We start from the raw sequence: 19,896 nt of genomic DNA on the forward strand, positions 1-19,896 counted from the left end.
CTTTGCCGTCTTTTGGTCATCTTTAGTTTCGAATGTCCAATCTTGGAAGGAGTCTGTCTCAAAAAGATCCATTTTTTCCATCCAGATCTTTGTATTTAAGAGTAAAAACTCCAATTTTATTTCTTTAGACCTTTCAGATCTGGATGTCCCAAATGTTCCCATTTCCAACTTTGTCCAGTTCTTGTTATTCTTGTTGTTCTTGTTGATCTCTCTCCTCCTTTTTTTTTCCCCCTGCTCTCCTGCACAAATGTTCTAATTCCAAAAGCTTCTAATTCCTCTGCAGAGGCTTTGTTATTCAGGAACGAAACATTACGTCAAGTCCCTTCCATTCTTCAATAGATAAATCTATTGTCTCCTTTAGTGTATAGACCTCTGTAAACAAAATAGTGTTCCATTTCTGCAGTTTCCCAGGAGATAAAAAGTCCTATTCAAATTCCATGCCAGCAATACTTGTAGTGTCCCACAGCTCCTCTAGAGGGATTATAGTAACTCAGTTTCCTTCCCGATCACACCCAACAGTCAGAGTAACTTATTATTCCTTGTTTTAAACAATTTATGTCCAATTTGTAACAAATGTAACCAGCAAAGTCCTCGTAACAAAGTTCTCTTTTTGTTCTTCCGCTTTGACAGCTCCTTTGACAGCTGTCAAAACCTCTATTTCTCCTCTCCCAGCGCTCTCACAGCTCGCTCCCGGGGTTTTCCGGGGGGGGGGGGGGTTGCATTTTAATTCACATTCCACTTTTCTCCTCCAGCCCAGTCTTGTAATTTTCCATCGCGAAATTAATAACTTTATCAAAATAAGGTTGCACTCGATCTTAGTTGTCAAATCCTTTGCTTTAACTCCTCTACAACAGGGGGGAGGCTGACTTCCTTTTTGCACCTCCCCCGCTCGCTCTGAATTTAAAAAAAAAAAAATTCCCCTTTTTAATCCAAGTTCCAATTACTCACGGGTTATTCTTTTAAGTCCAAATTTTCAATGGGAGAAGCCAGCGCTCTCCGTCGAATGGCATGCGGCTTCGCTCGGCAGGGGAAGCGGAGGACTCACAGCACCACCACCCCCCCGTCACCCGCTCCGCAGCCTTTAAAAAGGCTCCTTCGCGGGTCGGGGGGGGCGCAAACGGTGCCCGCCGAGCAGAGTGAGCACATTCTAAGTTAGTTAGGTCTATGCTTTTCAAAACAATGGGACTGGTCAAATGCTTTAAGACCCAGTGATTTCAATGGAATTCAGTCCCAACTAATTCTCTGTGGATTGTGCTCATCATAAAAAAATGTGTGCTTCCATTTGGGTGCTGGGTACCACGTCCCGGCAGAAATGTTTATGTGGTGCGGGATAGGGATCCACAGTTGGAATCTACTAGGCAGGAGTATGTGAATTAGGAGATTTGCCCTCTGAATGGGCTGGGCACCCTTCCTCATTTCCTTCCTGACTACCTCCACAGAAGATTATCATCAACATGCTCACCACTTCAAAGGTTTTATTGCTCCTTAATTTCAGTGATTCAGAGCTAAGTATATGCTGTGCAGCCCAATCCAGTTTTGTTCTGTTGAGTTTCTAGCTGAGAGTACACAGAGGTGTAGCCCCATTATTCCCTTGAAAGCAGTAGCTCTAAGTCTGCAGCCCAGTACACAGTTGTTTTGGAATAAGCACTATTGAAATCCCTGGGGCTTACTTCTGAGTAGACATACCTAGGATTACACAGAGCTCCAGAACGGATCCCGTTCGTATCCAGAGGTACCACTGTAGTTTTAAAAAGCTGAATGTGGAACGGATCCGGGTTTCCATGCTTGTGAGAATGCATGGCTTGTGAAGGAGGACTGTGTGTAGTGCAAGGAGCAGGACAGCACCGCTGGTGTTTATGCTTGATGCTGCATGGCTTGGCTAACCTCCATTCCTCTCCCAAACCTAAAAAGAACTCTGCTGGATCAGACCAAGGGCCTACCTAGTCCATAGTCCATCTGGCTACAGTGGCCAGCCAGATGCCTGTGGGAATCCCACAAGATAGACATGAGTGCAACAGCAACTTCTCCTTCTTGCTCTCCCTAGCAAATGGTATTCAGAAACATGCCGCCTCCAATACCAGAGGTTATACACAGCCACCAGGGCTAGCAGACATGTTGAACGTGAGCCATCAAGCTGCTGCATTTTGTACTAGGCTGCAGCTCACTGGTCAGCCTCAGAGGCTGTCCCACAGAACACCATGCAGTAATCCAACATGGAGGTTACCAGTGCATGGATGGCAGTCCAGAAATAGCCATACCAGGTGAAGCTGGTTAAAGGCATTCCTAACTGCTGAGGTCGCCTGTGCTTTTGATGCCAAAGATGGATCCAGGAGTAGCCACAGACTAGAACCTGAGTACAGCTCCATCCAAAGCAAGCAGTTGACCAATTGTTTAGACTCCGTTCACAGTCCCTCTGTCTTGCCAGAATTCAAGCTTTCTTTGCTGGCCCTCATCTACTCCATCACTGAGTTCAGGTACTGTTCAAGAGCTTGCATGGTCTCTCCTGCTTCAGATGCTAGTCTAGAGAAATAGACCACAAATCACTGCCAACAGCTTCATACATATGCCAAAGAACCAAAAATTAATCACTGATCCTGAAGATAGAATTGGAACCAATGAGTCAGCTCAGGGAAATGCCATTGTACTGCAACCCATGGAGAGTTCAAGTAAAAATAATGCACATTCCCCCTGTTCTTTTGAAGGCGGCCATTTATCAGAGCAACAGGGCTGATTCAGTACCATAATAAGGCCTGGACTTTGACTGAAATGCATCAAGATACTCTTTTATCCAAGAGTGCTTGCAACAGTCTCACCATGACCCCCTCAATCACCTTCCCTCACACCCAAGGGAGAGTTAATGGGTCACTGAGCTTTTTCAGGTCAAATTGTAGCCCTTTTCAAGAAGGCTGGGACCACATGCTCCTGCAAGGACGTGTTGTTCTCCTAGCCATGCCCCTTTAATAAGTCAGAAGGAGCAAGACAACAAATGGGCACACAATGGCAAGCATCTTAGCCATGACATCAGGCTGCATCAAGAGAACCTGATGCCATGGTGTCACAGTAGATCCTGCGCCGAATACTTTCCTGGAGACTGCAATAAATTTCAAAATCGCTCTTGGGGGGAGTGGTTCTATCCTCAAAGTGCATTGGAATCAAATTAAAGTGCACTCCTGAAGCTCCATTTCCTGGAGGAGATGTGAGCAGGACCTCGACAATATTTAAAAAGTTCCACTCCCCTCACCGCCGCACAGCAGGCGGAACCGTGCTCTCATGTTCATTTGGCTTCACAGCATGCTTTTTGCCACCTATGCTCCAGCTTGTTTTATCAGCCTTCGTTCCTTGGTATACCAAGGGGCAGAACAGACTTTTTAGTGCTGGGGGGGGGGTGATGCCAAGAGTTCAGTGCATCTCACAACAGTGAGAAAGGGCTTCAACCAGGTCACCTGCTCTATCCACTGAAAAAACACCAGGAGCATTAAGGTATCCACTGTATTAGTCATCAGCTGCAGACCTTCCAAATCAGTCCACCCTCCATACCCCAGTGGTGGTGAGGGAGGGGCAAAGCACTGCAAGCCCAAATTTCACCAAAAGGTGATCTAAGCATGATCACTCATACCCCTGTTTCCAAATAATCCCTTCATCTGAAGTGAAGACCAAACTGAAGGTATAACATACCCTCTTTGTCCAATGGACAACACCTGTGGACATCCTGGAGGCCTAAAAGTCATGAGCCAGAAAACTAAAAGGTAAAAAAAGGTAAAGGACCGCTGTATGGTTAAGTCCAGTCAAAGGCGACTATGGGGTTGCGGCGCTCATCTCGTTTCAGGCCGAGGGAGCCAGCGTTTGTCCACAGACGGCTTTCCAGGTCATGTGGCCAGCATGACTAAACTGCTTCTGGCGCATCAGAACACCATGATGGAAACCAGAGCACACGGAAATGCCATTTACCTTCCTGCCATAGCGGTACCTATTTATCTACTTGCACTGGCGTGCTTTTGAACTGCTAGGTTGGCAGGAGCTGGGACACAGCAACGGTAACTCACCCCATCGTGCAGATTCAAACCGTCAACCTTCTGATTGGCAAACCCAAGAGGCTCAATGGTTTAGACCACAGCGCCACCCGCACCCTAACACTAAGGCGGCAGCAGCATGGACATTACAACTGCCCAGAATTCTGGGTTCCTCCAAAACCACACCTGCACTGCTTCCTAGAACCCGCAAGGCAGTAGGATGCATGGCACACCACCCAACCTTAGTTTTACTGTCTCCTTGGCTCGACACCAGATACAGGCCTTCACATCCAGCTCCAAGACGGAGGGGTGTCCTGGTGTTAGAGATGCAAGTTTTTTGGACCACAGCAATCCGCCCCCCTTTGTCCTTGCACTCTGTCTTGATACTGCACCAAATATCTGGACAGGCCACAAGTGGGTCAAGCTCAGCTCCTCCCAGCTTGCTCACTCTGCTCTCAGGTCAGAACATGTCAGGTCAGAACCCCAATCCACAGTGGCACCCTGAATTAGCAAGGTTTCATTATGCACCGATCGTGATTGTGTTTTATTGTGCTGTAACACAGCAATGCAACCATAGTGAAGGGCAGCATGTGGTCCCTACATATATTATGGTTGTTCCCAAGAAACTGCCAATCGCATTGCATCACATTTTCAACATTTGAAAGTGGATTTCTTCGTGGCATTGATTAGTGGAGAGGGAGTATAATTTTTTTTAAAAAAAACAACAAAAACATTTGTTCCTGTTTCCTCAAACTCTTCCCGTCCATTGCATCCTGAAGCTCCCACGAAATATGCAAAATTTCCCTGGATTAACAGAGCAGTCAGTAATCCGAGAGGACATTTTTTCCACCTCTAGGTCACTGGTTCAAATGCAGCCCAGTGATGAAAAGTGATTACCATCTGATGGCTATTCAGAAGGCAATTTAACATGAGCCGGTGGACTCCCTCCAGTTACCCACCAACTGTTGTCCAGATCTCAACTGACACTAATTGGAACTTTTATTGACATCCAAAGCAATAAGAGCAAAGTGATGGAATTCATTCTCTCTTTAAGAAATGATGCCCAAAGACTTGAGCATGTGGAAGTTTGCCTGGTTTCTTCATGTTTGATAAATACATCAAATCTTGGCTTTGCATGAAGCCCAGTAGATGGCACTGTGAGTTAAGTACAAGGAAAAATGTGCTTTCGAATGTTGTTCCCCAGACATTGCAACAACTGGAACAATGATAAGCATAACATTAATAAATAACCATTTTCAGCTTGTTTGGTACGAATTAGCTGTGTGTTTGTTTTTTTAAAATATTCTTTTCATGGCTGCGCAAGCTAGAATTCCCCTTCCAAATGTTTTGCTCTTTGAGAAAGCTTTGGGAAAAAAATCTATTACCCATCATTACAGATAAGTTTCATGATTGTTTGTTTTATTTCTAAATTGGCATAAACAAGGATGTTTGGTTTGGATTTTACAAATTTCCTTGTGTTTATGGCTCAAGCGATAGTGCAAAAAAACTGGGGAACGTAACTGAAGCTGACTGTTATTCTAAATATTCTAATCTATAGTGAAGGGCAAAACATGAAATCAGCAGAATGCATGGTTACATATCGCTTAAAACAATTTGAGCTTTGCTAATGCAAAAATAACATTTGTTTCCTACAAAAATGTAGTCTGACAGCCTCCCCTTAAAAGTAATCTCAGGGTCATGGGTTTGAGCAGAAGATTCTTGCATTGCAGGGGGTTGGGCTAGATGTCCCTTGTGGTCCCTTCCAACACTATAGTTCTATGATTTGTGGTCTGTGCCCTGACATAGACAATTATCTCACAGATTATGTATTTTCCAGCCGAGAAAATTAAGGTGTATTTCAAGAGTGTCAAATGGTACGATGCTGCTGAAAATAGCAGGTTTTTTTTAGCAAAGTTTAGTTCACTTTTTAATTTTTTAAATATTTTGTCATACTTTTTCAAACTCTTGCATTTTTTAAAAGAAAAACTGGAGAGTTGGAAAATTTGAGAATAGGTTATATAGAGTTATAGGTAACAACATTAGAAGCAGGTAATATACAGTACAAGAGAAAGTTTTTTAAAAAATTAATTGCCAAACATCAACAGGATGGAAAATTCAAGATAGTATTAGAATCATAGAATCATAGAGTTGGAAGAGACCACAAGGGCCATCGAGTCCAACCCCCTGCCAAGCAGGAAACACCATCAGAGCACTCCTGACATATGGTTGTCAAGCCTCTGCTTAAAGACCTCCAAAGAAGGAGACTCCACCACACTCCTTGGCAGCAAATTCCACTGTTGAACAGCTCTTACTGTCAGGAAGTTCTTCCTAATGTTTAGGTGGAATCTTTTTTCTTATTGACAGGAACATAGCATGCCCTCCAACATTTCTTTGATGAAAATAGCGACATCCTATTCAATGATGATGATGATGAATTTCTACCCCTTCCATCTGACTGGGTTGCCCCAGCCACTCAAAGCAGCTTCCAACATACAGTGGTGCCCCGCAAGACGAACGCCTCGCAAGACGGAAAACCCGCTAGACGAAAGGGTTTTCCATTCTGGAGGCACTTCGCAAAACGAATTTCCCTATGGGCTTGCTTCGCAAGACGAAAATGTCTTGCGAGTTCCTGCGGGTTTTTTTCCTCCCCCCCCCCCTTTTTCTAAGCCGCTAAGCCGCTTATCAGCTGATCCGCTAAGCTGATAAGCCGCTAAAAGCCACTAAAAGCCGCTAAAAGCCGCTAAGCCGCTAATAGCGCTAATCCGCTAAGCCGTCAATGGGCTTGCTTCGCAAGACGAAAAAACCGCTAGACGAAGAGACTCGCGGAACGGATTAATTTCGTCTTGCGAGGCACCACTGTATATAAAAACATCATAAAACATAAAACATTTAAAAAACTTTCCTATATCGGGCTCTTCATGGCTCAGGGGTTGCATAACTCCATACCCTCCAATGAAAATAGGGACGTCCTAAGGAAAAGCAGGACATTCTGGGATTAAATCAAGAAACCGGGACAGCTTCTGTAAATCCGTGATTGTCCCTGGAAAATAGGGACACTTGGAAGGTTTGACATAGGAAGCTGCATAATACCAGTTCAGGCTATTTTGTCCATCTACCCTAAGCGTTGTGTACTTTGACTGGAAGTTGCTGTCCAAGATTTGGGGCAGAGAGAGTTCTTTGGAATTTAATCTAGGGCTTGGAATTTAATCTAGGGCCATGTGCCCTACCGGTGAGCTCTGGTCCTTCCCTTGGTTTGGAGCAGAAAGGATTTTAGGCTTTTCTTGTATTTGTAGTAATCCATATAATCCGAACAGATATTCTGAGAATACAGAAGCCTGTACGGCAATACCAGATTCACAGCAGAATCCATCATGTCTGTTAGAAACTATTTGCATCTTTTGCACATGCGTTAGAGCTAGTTTCATCCCCACCAGGTGTTACTCAATAGCTACCTAATCATTAGGAAGTAGTCAGTGATTAGGCCACACAAAAATCTTAGGAGCTCCACCTTCAATAGCACAGTTTAAAGCACAACATTGTTTTATCTGCTGGTCTTCCTGAGTGTAAGTCTTCCTCTCTTTACTGGATTCATTAACTTTTCTTTTTTCTTTTTTCTTTTCTTTTTTTGTTCCTCTGATGGTCTTCAAGACCATTCAAGACGAGCTGCTTCTTATTTCAAGTTTGCTGGTTTTGGTACTGCCTGAAGCAATATGGTTTAGAAAACAAAACCACAGCTTCCTTTTGGAAGGATAATTCCTCTCACAAAAGGGAGTCCTTCTGAGTGGAAGGTTGTGTACATTTAAAGCACATCTCATCCCCACAAGAATATCGGGAACAGTAGTAGCTTTGTAATAAGTGAACTAGCGTTCCCAGAATTCTTTGGGGGAAGTTGTGTGCTTTAAATATATGGTGTATATGCAGCCGAAGACTTCTGTGAGACTCCTTAAGTGAAAAGGAACTTTTGGGAACTTTATGCTTTTGCTACAAGGTGGCAATGACTGGATTTTCCACCACCCGTTGGTAATTGACGTGTGTTTGTAATCATGTAAAGGGATTTGGAGATGGATGGATTATGGGTGAAGGGGAACAGGCAGAAAAGGAGAGAGAAGAGACAAAGAGAGAGCCTAGGCTTCGTAACTGATGAGCAGGGTAGAAAGTGGTGATGCCAAAGGACAAGAGGTGTAAACAGTGAAGATCACGCGTATCATTTATTCTCAAATCCTCTTACGTTTTTTAAAAGAAAGCGGTAATGTTTATGCTGCTCAGTCTTGAGCTTCGTTAAAGAGAAATCAGTCCTTCATAGGTATTTTGTTTGATTAGGATTAAGTTTTAGAATGGAAAGAAAAAGAATGTAAATCATTGTGACACACTGAAAACTAGTGCCAGTTTTGGTAAGTAAATAGGCGAAGGCAGGTGATGCTTGCATATAAGCCAAGAGTTATTTTGCCCAGCAGTGCTTTTGTGGAGGCGGGGGGGGGGGGGGGGCAACAAAGCAGGATCATGAACAAGAATATATTGGGCACACACCCATAATCTGAGGATGGAGCCCAGTTTGATACTGTCCCTGCCTGAAAACATGCATCCACTTTCTAAACTAAATGGGTGAATTCTAAATGTTGTTGTTCATTGTTTAAATGGCATACACGTGTGTACGATCTGATCCAACTGCAGCCATTTCTCCAAAGTAATGTTTTGCAGAATAGCATGCATAATCCTCTTCACAGAATCAAGGTTAATTGCAAAGCTGAAATATCTGGCATGGTTAAGTTGTTATTGCCAGAGAAAAAGAAGACAAAGTGGAAATAATTTGCTGAGCTCATGATTCTATGAATTTGGCAGCGGAAATTTTTTTAAACAAGTTGCGCTTAGGCATCTTCCTCTGTTCAGTTGTGTGTGGGTTTGATGCTTCTTAATGAATCAGTCTGCTTTTGTGAACAGCAACTGGATCATATCCAAATATGACTCAATGGGAAATCAGTTAGTTTTTCTTCCTCAGGGTTGCTTTGTGATCGTATCCGGTCATTGCTAATAAATCTGAATACCTTCTAAAAGGGTTTGTATTGGACCCCAGTGTAAATCTGTGGAAGAAGCGTTTCCTTAGAATACATTAGTAGAATTCGGCGAAGGTGGGCTTTTTATATTTTTATTTCTGAAAGCCTGATTAAAAAACAATCTCTTTGCTCACATTCAGAAGAGACCTAAGCATTTGTTTAAGTCTTTCTTTCTTTCTTTCTTTCTTTCTTTCTTTCTTTCTTTCTTTCTTTCTCTCTCTCTCTCTCTCTCTCTCTCTCTCTCTCTTGTCCTTTCGTTATTTCCTTTCTTAAAAAAAAGGTTTTCTTTGAAAAGATGAAGCAATCTGTGCAGTACACTAAAGAAATGCTCAGTGCTACATTAATATCAGGAGCAAGAAGGCTTATAGGAGACCTGCATGCAGCCCAAAGAACAGAGCTTGGGTAATGGTGAGGGGAGTTTGATTTCCATGGGCAGGGGTGGCCCAGAGGGATAACTTTCTCCACGTGCCATCCCTACTCATCCGAAGTGTGTTCCACTCTGCTCTGGAAATCAAGGAAATTTGGTCATGGGGATGTGACTGTGGCCGTGGGGATTTTGAGTGCAGGGATCAGCCACAAAACAAGGATGCAAGAAGGTGTCGTTTTTCATTTCTGCCCTATGTTTGTTGCACTCAGCACTGTTTTTGTAGTCCCTCAGTTGTGAAAGTAGGCAGGCACTCCACATATGCTCTATAACACTTTTCTTTATTATCTTGTCTGCTGCAGCTGTGAGTTTGAGCATTGAAAGTGCCTATCAACATGCCTTTCCTTAGATATAGCTATTTGAATTGCATACAGAGCAGAATTTTAATTTCCCCTGACAAAAGGGTTGTCATTGTTGTTATATTGCAGCGAGTCCTTCTGCCCAAACTTATGTTATCTGTCTCACTTAAGCGCTGCGGCAAAATGACAGAACTTACACAGTTACATGCTACGTTGTCATTATGCGATTCCATCCTATTCAATTCAATCTAAAGGAAACACAGTGCAGGTGTGTGTGGAACAATCAGTTACATATGATTTGCAGACTGAAAGCAGCAATAGTGAACACCAATCATATTTGCTGAATTCTGTTATGTTCTGGACATGGGATGAATGAGTGAATATTGTCAATTTCCATCTCTGTTTCTGGCTTTGGTGAATTTCTCCAACATCTCCAGCCCCAAGCGCCATGTGAAAATGCATTTAAGCGGCCTGTGGGCCACAGTTTGCCAATATGCTATACAGGTTTGCAGCTTACATTTCCCTGGATTATGATCATGCTTAATCATAGCTCTACAGGTAAGTTCCTAGGTTCCGCCAGCTCAACAAACTCTCACCTGCTTTGTACGCCAGGGACTGATGGTGTCTAGTCACATAGGAGACTGATTCTCAGTGGCTTTTCATTAAATTCTGTGGGACCAAGTAAAATATCTGCAATCATATCCTGCCTCCCTCAAGAAACTGAGAGGACGAGTAGAAGCTCATGACAGGTTTAACCCTCATCCTAATTTTCTTGCGTGTACTATAGGAGAAAAGTAAAGCAATGTAATAGGGCCTAGATATCAAGTGCCCCCCCCCCCATTCCTAATGCTAGGTAGTTCAGCCGCCACTGAAGGGATGCACCATATGATTCTGTGTGCAAACATACAGACACATGCTCTAAGGACTCACTGCAATATAACAACAACGACAACCCTTTTGTCAGGGGAAATTAAAATTCTGCTCTGTATGCAATTCAAATAGCTATATCTAAGGAAAGGCATGTTGATAGGCACTTTCAATGCTCAAACTCACAGCTGCAGCAGACAAGATAATAAAGAAAAGTGTTATAGAGCATGTGTGGAGTGCCTACTTTCACAACTGAGGGACTACAGCCAACTCTCACCAATCAGCTATTATCATTATTTCATTTTATAATAATAATAGTAATAATAATAATAATAATAATAATATTTTTTATTTATACCCCACCCTCCCCAGCCAAGGCCAGACTCAGGGCAGCTAACAAGCAATAATAAAAACAAGTTGAATGAATACAACTTAAAAACAAAATTAAAATACAACATTAAAATATTGAAATGTTAAAATATTAAAATGTAGCCTCATCGCAGGAGGAGAAAGGAAAAGAAAAAGTAAAGCACCTAAATACAGCATAGAGTTGTTGTTTTTTCAAATAAATAAGACAGCCCCTGCCCACAAGCTTATAATCTATTAGACATGTCACAAAAGGAAAAAGGGGTGGTGAGGGAAGAAGAAAAACAAACTTGATCATCACTTCTTAAAGTCATGCAATTGTTATTATAACAACTGGCTGGAATAGAGTTGGTTCAGGGAGTGGGGAGCCAAACGGCAGCTGGCGTCTCACCCAGCAGATGGAATGGGGCCCTCTGTCCCACTTCCCTCTCTGCTACAGTCAGGTGGCAAGTCTAGAAGCAGAGGCGAACAGGACAAAATGTACGGAACATTGCTTTATCTGAATGTCTGGTCAGACACAGGTGCGTAGTCTGGGGCAAAGCCAAACAGGACAGTTTTGATGTGGACAGGTCTCCAATTTTTATTATATAAATAGGAAGAGTCATATAAGTACTTTTCCAATGACTCATTCCTTGTTGTGGTTGGGATATATAGACTCATCTTAAAATCATGTAACTGAATGTAACTGTATGTAACTGTATCTCTGTAATTTGTTTTTTATACTGAATATGCTCCATATTCAGTATAAAATTCATATTGTTTGTATGCTTATGTGTTAGTTTGTACATATGTTTATGATAAATCATATATATAAACACACACACCACATACTATATATATATATATATATATATATATGCTTTCGTAGATTTTCACGGGTACAGGAATGCAGGTTTTGGTGTCCTCGGGTGTCTTCCCGTGTAAAAGTTGGGGTGTCTAGGCGACGTTTCGACGAGGTCTCACTCGTCATCTTCAGGCTGGTGCTTTCGGCTTCTTGTTACTGGAACAGAGCAGGATCTCAGTGTTTGAGTTCCTATAAATACTGTAGAGGGGGTGTGGTGTATAGCCTCCAATGTTCTGGGCAGAGAGGAAGTTCCCAGGCTAGTGTGCCTTTTCTTCTTTTGTTCCTTAATTACTTGAGAGATATCTTGAGTGATTTCTTGAGTGATATCCTGAGTACCACTTAGGTGGGTCATTAGGTGTGGATTAGTTGTTAAAGTCTTTGTGTCTTGACCTCTTGAACTTTGTGAAGAGTTTTCCTGAGTTTTCCTATATATATATAGGCAACTGGTCTTTTTATTGGGATGGAAATTCAGATGTCAGACTTTTCTCTCTCTCCTCCTCCTCCCCATTTTGTTTAATGTCTAGTCTGATTTAAGAGTTTCTGAGAACTCAGAAATTTCCTTGCTATTTGGTAGGTCCTATTAAATATATTGCCCTGTGTGGATTTTGGATGGTTTCCATTGTTATTTCAAATAATTTATTTGTCCTATTTTGTTACTTTATTGGAGTGTAAGTGGTTGTTAAACAATCATGTGACATCTGGTGGTGGGAGAGATGTAAATATTTTAAATATAGTAAATAAAAAGTATACCTAAATGGACTGAGGGGAAAGCAGCAGGAGAGGAGCGAACTTTTGGATTGTATCGAAGAAAATTGTTCGATAGGACCAATCAGACTGCTGCTTTCTGAATCCTATTCTTCTAGGACCAATCAGACTGCTGCATTTTGGATCCTGTTGTTCTAGGACCAATCAGACTGCTGCATTTTGGATCCTATTCAACTCAGTACATAACAGATACCATCTTTTTTTAAGCTTAGGTGATTTTTGTAGGTGCTGTAAGGTAGGGATGGCTCAGAGGCTTGCCTGACCCAACCAGTTTATGTTTCTTAAGTCACCTTCTTTTGCAAAAGCCAAGACACAAGGGAGTTAATGTGCATGTAGGTCACAGAGATCTGATTCCCCCCTGTATGTTTGGTGTATTTCCATCCACAAATGAGCACTTTTAAGTCTATCTCAGTGGGCAGTGCAAGATAGGATGTGGTACCCTCTCGTCATTTGCCGCTTCCCCATCCCTTGGAAGTCCCAGGAGCTTGTATTTCCTTGTAGACATGCACGAAAGGTTTCTGAGGAAATAGCAGGTGTGCATTAGGGGAGAAACGGGGGAAGTAACAGATGGGAAAAGGTATCTACTCTTAGCGGAAAGGTATTTGTCTACCTGTGCACCACCCACTCATACTTTTTTTAAAAAATTGAAATTGGATTAGTGCAGGCATGTCCAAAGTTCATTTTGGGGGCCTAATCCCTGTGGCAGTTTATTTATTGGGGTCAAATCCTAAAAAATGCTCTTCAAGTTCAATCCTAAAAAAAGCTCACCAACTTTGTCGGCCCTCACGCATGTTCACTTCATTAAATCTGGCCCTCTTTGAAAAAAGTTTGGGCACTCCAATAACAATAGCACAATAACAAACTTTCACCAAAGTCAAAGTTTCACACATGGTGGTCAAGAACAACAACAACAATGTATTTTATATTCGTCAGGTGCACGCAAAACAGCAGTTTCAAAAATACAAATATATTTCTGTGTCACATGCATCCCCACCAGGTATAGAACCAGCAGGGAATCACCACGGCAAAGAATGACTGGGTGGATAGAGGCATGGGAGCTTCCAATCTCCAGGAAACCAAAAGCCATGGTGAGACTTGTAATAATAATAATAATAATAATAATAATAATAATAATAATAATACAGTGGTACCTTGGTTCTCAAACTGAATCCGTTCCGGAAGTCTGTTGCAAAACCAAAGCGTTCCAAAACCAAGGTGAGTTTTCCCATAGAAAGTAATGCAAAATGGATTAATCCATTCCAGACTTTTAAAAACAGCCCCTAAAACAGCAATTTAACATGAGTTTTACTATCTAACGAGACCATTGATCCATAAAACGAAAACGGTAAACAATGTACTGCAGTCACACAATCAATCAATCTGTAGCTGAACTGGGTTCCACACAGCCACAAGAACAAACAAAAAGAGCCACAAAAACAAAAACGCAAAATAAATAGCAAAAACAGACAGACTTCAGCGTAACACTCAAAATGGAAGAGTGGCACTCAAATCAGAAGCATAACACTCAAATTGTCAGCGTAACACTCAAAACAGAAGTGAGGCACTCAAAACGGAAGTTTGGCACTCAAATTGGAAGCGTAACACTCAAAACAGAGCATGTTCAGCTTCTGAAAAAGTTCACAAACTGGAACACTTACTTCCAGGTTTGCAGTGTTTGGCTTCCAAGTTGTTTGAGTACCAAGGCATTTGGGAACCAAGGTACCACTGTAATTAATAATAATAATAATAATAATAATAATAATAATAATAATAATATTTATACCCCGCCCATCTAGCTGGGTTTCCCCAGCCACTAGCGGAACTGGGAGAGAGATTTGGAGATATTATTTCTGTTTTTCTTTCTTACCTCATAGCTCCAGCTGACCTTCGGGGTCCCTTCCAACTCTACAATTCCACAATCATACGATCCACTGAAATGTACCTGTAATTATGGACAGATTATAATGGTAAAATATCATAAAGAGACAGCCACTTTAACAATCTCACTCTCAGCTACTCTGATAATTGTCAGCAAGGGGGCTCAGGGTTGTATCCAATTAACTTAAGCTCAGAGTAGGTTAAGGTTTAGGCTCATTATTGAACCTAAGTTCACCATATCCATTAAGATCAATAGGTCTACTCTGAGTAAGACCAGCACTGGGCACAACCCACTTTTATTTTTTTAATATAGGCATGCTATATCCTCGCCATTGGGCTGATGGAAATAAAATGGCTAGGATGTGCTGCAGTGAGAAGCAAATGGAAGTAAGGGGTGAGGCAATATATAAGGTAAAGGGACCCCTGACCATTAGGTCCAGTCGTGGCTGACTCTGGGGTTGCGGCGCTCATCTCGCTTTATTGGCCGAGAAAGCCAGTGTACAGCTTCTGGGCCATGTGGCCAGCATGACTAAGCCGCTTCTGGCGAACCAGAGCATCGCATGGAAACACCGTTTACCTTCCCGCCGGAGCGGTACCTATTTATCTACTTGCACTTTGACATGCTTTCGAACTGCTAGGTTGGCAGGAGGAGGGACCAAGCAACGGGAGCTCACCCCGTTGTGGGGATTCGAACCGCCGAACTTCTGATCAGCAAGTCCTAGGCTCTGTGGTTTAACCCACAGCGCCACCTGCATCCCAGAGGCAATACATAGCACCCAGCAAAATGTCACCACACATGTAAAAAAGCCATCCATCCACTCACTGCACTCAGGTAATGTGTGGTTTTATGTTGGATCACCATCACATTATCCCTGCATCAGGAAAATCCAAATTAAAAGGTGAAAAAAATGTGGGTTGCCCTTTGGATGTGGGTGACCTTGTGTGGGCTAGGGCTGGGTGATATATCACCATATTGTCCCAAATTGGTTTGAAGTCCACATTGCAGTAACGGTTTCATAATATTCGACATGTCAATACATTGTGAATCGTGATTTGTGCGTGCGCTATGTAAAAAAATCACGATGAGGGAAAAACTGTAAAGCTGGTCATCGCTTCTCTCATGATTTCTGCCCCTCCTGTTGCTCTCTACAGTCATACCTTGGATCTCAAACGCCTTGGCTCCCAAACAATCAAAACCTGGAAGTGAGTGTTCTGGTTTTCGAATGTTCTTTTGGAAGCTGAACATCCAACGGGGCTTCCGCTGCTTCCGATTGGCTGAAGGTGCTTCCTGCAGCCAATCAGAAGCCGCACTTTGGTTTCCGAACGTTTTGGAAGTCAAACGGACTTCTGGGATGGATTCCGTTCGACTTCCAAGGTAAGACTGTAGTATAAAATAACAGTTGTAATAACAATATGTTAACAGTAAGTAAAAATGTATCAGTTTTAGAACCCTAAGTAGTAGCAGTTTGCCAGGACATTACCCCATTTCAGACATTGTGATATATCAGTACACCGTGATGTTTAGCTGGCGATAGGACACCATGTTGGAAACCAGACATCGCTTAGCCCATGTGTGGGCAATGCAAAAGACATGCACACATGAGGTGCCCTGAATCCAACTTAAACTGCCATGCACACACACACCCCGGCAAAGGCATTTCAGACATCTGCTGTTTTGTTGAGAGCATCTCTTATTTACCATATTTTTCACTCTATAAGAAGCACCAGACCATAAGACACACCTAATTTTTGGAGGAGGAAAACAAGAAAAAAATATTCTGAATCTCAGAAGCCAGAACAACAAGGCTGTGCAGTGAAAGCAGCAATCCCTCTTGCTGTTCTGGCTAATGGGATAGCTGCACAGCCTGCATTCGCTCCATAAGACGCACACACATTTCCCCTTACTTTTTAGGAGGGAAAAAGTGAGTCTTATAGAGCAAAAATATGGTATTTGTCTTAAAATGGGTGACTCCGTGTTTGCTTTGAAACTAGTTTATTTACTCAGGTTCTCTTTGCCGACCCTGGGGTGTGTGTGTGTGTGTGTGTGTGTGTGTGTGTGTGTGTAAATCTGAACCATATTCAGTGAACCAGTGGAGGCGTCACAGAGGCAGCTTTCTAGGCTGTCTCTGTTCGATGGCCACAAATTGTCCTGGAAAGTGCTCCGTGTTCAAAGCAGAGTTGGCCCAGTCTGCCTCAAGTGGTGATTCAGGCATTAGTCACCCTCTATGCCCGTCCACTTAAAAGTTGTACTTTGAAATAAATTTGTTCTCTAGGACTCTCTGGGAATTTTATGGGTTGCTGCCTGCATTTTTTTCATATAAATCACTTGAACCGAACATTGTTTTTAAAACCCTCTTTTAAAATCCTCGTCTATGAGTCGTTTCTTTCCTGTGTGTGTGTTTTGTTTTATTTTCAAGAAATGTCCTGCTCTCAGGAAATGCATGGAGTAGGAACATAAGAAGCAATCAAGCGGCGTTGATAGAAAAACAAATATAGCACTTTTGCCCGGGTTAAATGTCAGCTGTAAGGAAGTGCAGAGCATCCTTAAGCATCACTCATCCCTTCTACGGGCGGCTGCTTCCAAAATGCAGTCATGAAAACTGGGCGGGGGGGGGGGCAGGCAGGGGAAGGATGTGACAGTACAAGATGGAAAGATACTCCCATCTGGCATGGGTGACAGACATCTACCATGAGCGATCTTCATTTCATAAGGCAAAGTCAGTTCCCCCCCTCCAGTTGTTGCTTTATTTAGGTAACCCGCAATCCAGCGTTTGAGTTTAAAAGTTAAAATATTAACAGCAGTTTTCCTATCAAAGTGAAATGACTCATAAGAATGCTAAATGCAAACCAGATGAGCATAAACATTAACTGGAGTGTGTGTGTGTGTGTGTGTGTGTGAGAGAGAGAGAGAGAGAGAGAGAGAGAGAGAGAGAAATCACACACACACACACACACACACACACACACACACACACACACACACAATATTTAGAGAGTTCAGTGTGGGTCCTTTCATAAATTTTCAGTAATAAAACAGAAAATTTAGAGATGATTTAAGATACTTTAATTGCCCAAGACTGTTAACTTGAATTAGCATTTCCAAACCATTTCATTGCCATTTTAATTTTTTTTGTTGGTGGGGGGAATGATGATCTCTTTAATATTTCCTGCACAGCAAGGAAGTTCAGCTCTGTGCCATATGCTGGTAATAATTTTGAAGAATCTCTGGAGTATGCTTTCAACAAAGGGATAATTCTCAGACTATAGATTTGTAGGGTATAGGAATCTTCACCACAATTTGAAGGCATGGTGCCAAACTTAGCTTCTCTTTGAACAGAACTATGGAGAGGGAAATGATCCTATTCCCTTGCTGTTATACACAAGACTCCATTTCCCTCTGTGGCTCATCGCTAGGGAGGGACTCCACGTTACTAATTCACAGGGCCCAATGCTATCTCTGCTATCTGCTCTTTGTCGGAGTTAATGCGAGAGGTTGGAGTGGCAATTCTGCACATTGCCTGGCTGATAGGCACAATCACCGGGTGATGTTGGAAAATGTGAATTGCTAGCAACATTTTGCACATTGGCAACATGACGCACACACTGTCCACATTAATTGTATATGTTGGCTGGACACTGAACATGGTCCCCACATGGGGACCATAGGCCAGATACCATTAACTTGTCCCACTTGCAGAAGCCCATGCAAGGACTTCTGCCAGTGCAGTGGGGGCTTCCCCCGCTTCTTCCCCCCAGTCAGCTGGCATGTTGGAAGAACTCACAGGACAGCGTGCAGCGGGGAGAGGCAAGAAAGGGAGGATTGTTCCATCAGAGATTGAATCCCTCCCCGTTCCTTTTGCCCAGAAGCAGGTACACTTAGAAATCATGACTGCCCTTTACCTTTTTACTTTTTATGTGACAGGTTAGATACAATCCTATCAGCACAGCAGGTAATTTGCTTTATACGGATGCACAAATGTCTCCAGGGTGTTTGAAATGCCTTTGGGGTGGTGCTTTTCTGTTCCACCTTACTTAAACCACATTTAGTAATGATATGTCTGAGAGATCTTACTTTCTTGGGCTCCATGATCACTGCAGATGGTGACAGCAGTCACGAAATTAAAAGACGCCTGCTTCTTGGGAGAAAAGCAGTGACAAACCTAGATAGCATCTTAAGAAGCAGAGACATCACCTTGCCAACAAAGGTCCATATAGTTAAAGCTATGGTTTTCCCAGTAGTGATATATGGAAGTGAGAGCTGGACCATAAAGAAGGCTGATCGCCGAAGAATTGATGCATTTGAATTATGGTGCTGGAGGAGACTCTTGAGAGTCCCATGGACTGCAAGAAGATCAAACCTCTCCATTCTGAAGGAAAGCAGCCCGGAGTGCTCACTGGAAGGACAGATCCTAAAGCTGAGGCTCCAATACTTTGGCCACCTCATGAGAAGAGAAGACTCCCTGGAAAAGATCCTGATGTTGGGAAAGACTGAGGGCACAAGGAGAAGGGGACGACAGAGGACGAGAAGGTTGGACCATGTTCTTCAAGCTACTAACATGAGTTTGACCAAACTGCGGGAGGCAGTGGAAGACAGGAGTGCCTGGCGTGCTCTGGTCCATGAGGTCACGAAGAGTCAGACACAACTAAGTGACTAAACAACAACAGAATATATATCTGATCAGTGGATTGGTACTACTTGTTAGTCTGTGGTGACTGGTTGAGTCATAGCAGCACTGAACCAGCTTCTTGCGAGACCACCACACTTTAGGTCACATTGCAACACTGCTACAGCACAATGGGTCACAGTGGTGTTCTTCTACAAAGGATGATGTGCTTTGATTACCGGTAATGGTGCTATGGTTCCATAATATCTCTTGCATAGCTGCTGTTTGTACTGGTTTTTGTAATGAGGCTATTTATATATTAAACCACACCAATTCAGTCTCCTGGGCTGGATCTAGACACATCAAAGAAGCATTTCCATTCAAAGCGGTGTAAATTTAAACAGGGAAAACAGAAGAAAAACAGGACTCTGCGTAGCCATCTGGTGGCACACTGTTATATCGCACTGACAATGCATATAAATCGCTTTTTCTTTACCAGTCTAGCTGAGTCCCTGGTTAATGAATGAAGTGTATATTACTATTCACCATACTATTCCAATCTATATTCTGTAATCTTGCAACACACAAAAGAGCAGGCTGTATAATGGCTTATCAAAGTAAAAGCTGAGTTTAAACAAACTTCCTTCCTTCCTTCCTTCCTTCCTGAGACTATGGTTGAACTGAAAAAAGTAGCCAAGACTGAGATTGATAACGTAGTTGGCACCTTATGATCTCTTACTAGGTAAAAATATGTTTCAGAATACCTCGGCAAAAGAATAGTATATTTT

Source organism: Podarcis erhardii, assembly GCF_964252035.2.
Source record: "Podarcis erhardii genome assembly, chromosome: 10".
Taxonomy (NCBI): domain Eukaryota; kingdom Metazoa; phylum Chordata; class Lepidosauria; order Squamata; family Lacertidae; genus Podarcis; species Podarcis erhardii.